The sequence below is a fragment of the Rhinolophus sinicus genome, chromosome 3 (genome assembly GCF_057876585.1).
Source record: "Rhinolophus sinicus isolate RSI-liver-muscle chromosome 3, RSI-T2T, whole genome shotgun sequence".
NCBI classification, from domain to species: domain Eukaryota; kingdom Metazoa; phylum Chordata; class Mammalia; order Chiroptera; family Rhinolophidae; genus Rhinolophus; species Rhinolophus sinicus.
In genome coordinates, this window is record NC_142503.1 from 49,704,201 (window position 1) to 49,706,765 (window position 2,565).

Here is a 2,565-nt window from a genome sequence, read left to right on the forward strand (position 1 = left end):
GTCCAATATGGCAGTACATGAACCAGATTTCATATCTTGGGCCAGACACTTTGAAAATCAAACCCCTATTAAAATGCTAAAAACAAATGAGGTAGAGAGACAGAGTCCATTGCTCTATTTACACCCATATTGGATTCCACACACTTATTGGTAGCTTTACTAGAACAGGAAATAAGTAGCTCTAGATTTTTCATGCTTTGGAGTTTTAGAATAGCATGAATAATTGAAATCCATAGATAATACCGAAATTTAATTTTAGGCAAGGTATTAAGCCATCTCCTCCTCAATGAAGCTTTTATAGTAGCTAACAAACAGCAGAACTGACTAGCTTGCATTTCAGCTTTTAGTTTTTTCTGTACACCTTCCAGAGTTCTTGGATAGGTGTATTAAGCAATGACAAAAAAAGACTTGCAGTCCCACCTTGTCCATTATGATCAACTACTGCCTGCATTTGCAAGATGGCTGCCGGATGCTGTGGCTGAAATACGACCCCACTTTTCATCCTCGCAGAGCTGCTTGACCAGTACACATGGCAAGTTACAGAGTTAGTACAAATCTCTCATTCCAAGCAATAGAACAAATACTTCATGAATGGAATTATTTTTAATCACTTATAAGTGGCATCTTTACACACTAATTAAGTACTAAAGTAAATGTGTACAAGTAACTTAAATAAGCTATCAAAAAAAATTCAAGACTAGAAACTATTGCTATTCTGAATCACCTAAGAATCTTGTTCAAAATAAAGATTCCCCAGATTTCCCGCTGGTGAGTCTAACTCAATAGGTTTGGGCCTCAAAATCTGCATTTTAATAAGTACCCCTCTCCCTTTATAGATTCCTTACCCCCCACCCCAGTAATTCAGGTACGAAGGACCCATGGACCGCACTTTGAAAATCGTTGCCTAGGGCATGAGAAAAAGAGTTAGATATCCCTGTAGTTGGTTCTATAAGCTACAGATCTTTTGTTTGTTTTTCTGGACCCACAATTCTCAGGTAAATCAATTCTATAACACAGCTATGCTAACTTAGAGACCATGTTAAAGATCCAATAGACACTGGCTCTGAAGCAAGAGGTGATAAAAGTGTTTGCTTACTGGGTGTACGGAGGTTTAAAGTGTAGCCTTGAAGGCTGCTGACAGGCAGGATCAGGCTTATAGATAATGAAATGCACGTGACAGTGATACTGTCCAGCCAGAACACGATTCTGTCATGCTCTGATCCAGGAAGAACAAGCAGCTGCTGAGACCAAACCATAATAAAGGCTATTTTTGCCTGTGACATTGGAGAATTTATTCCAGAACAGTTGTCCTCTGTGCCAGGATTTCCACTATACAACTGCAAAGGTTGCTTAGTCCTTGGTTCATCTGCTGTTTAACTTTCTCAAATGCCTAAAATAAAGCTAGTCATTCTTCCTGGAATTATGGACTCATGTGAGAACTCTGCTAGCTGGGGATGAAACCTCTTGTCCCTAATTCCTCTGGTCCACATTCTTGGAAGAGTGGTCATTTTGTGGTAACTGTAAGTTATCCAAATAGCAACTCCTTGCACAAGTACTATGATTTGGGGTAAAAAAACTAATAATAATAACAATGACTTCTGATGTTTCCATAGTTCAGAAGGGTCTTTGTGAGGATTAAACAATATAATGCCCATGAAAGCATCCTTCATATGCTCAGAGGTCATGAAAACATTAGAAATTATTAAGCAGTATGTAGCAGAAAGGATTCAAACTGAAAACATGCAATGAGGAAGGTTACTCGAATACAGAAGTCAATCAACAGACTGTCGTCTCCTAGAAAAGCTCCGTTGTGTGTGTGCTTGGTTTCTCCATGCCTAATCTGGGAATACAAACATTATGTACTACGTGTGCTAGATTTCTGTGGACTGTGGCAGAAAACCCCTCAGCAAGAAAATAAAATTGTTTTGTCTTCATTTCAGCAAAGCAGACTGAAATGTCATGGAGTGTTTCCAGTGCAGGGGCTTCTCACCAGACCTCCCCCCCGGCAGTGTGCCCTGCCTTTCTCTGGTTCTTTCCCATTATTCGAGCACTTTGACATGTTGTGGATGATGCTCGCAGGTTCTTTCATCAATTTAACATTAAAATTCCTGTGAAATATTAATGAAATAATGTTAAAAAAAGAAAAATGTTCCTACAATACTGCAACATTTTAATGCCTCATTAAAATCATTAGCAATGCTAATACTAAAGAACTTCCTTCATCTTTCAAGGACCCCAAAAATAAATCATAATAAAATGTTTGTTAATGTTACATCTGGAGAAATAAATTATACAATGCCTCTCTATGTGGGTTTTATATACTCTAAAGATGATACACTAAGGTCACACTGTTAAGTACACACAACTAGTTTTTCCTATGGAAACTCATATTGTATTATTTTATAATATTCATTAAACACTGTGAATATTGTTGTGTTTTTCATTTATGAGAAAAATATATGGTGTGCCTATCAACCAGCCAGGGCTCTCATGAAACTCAGGTTGCAAACAATGATATGCTTCACTGACCTGAATGACTTACAAAAGCCATTTATATTCAGTACT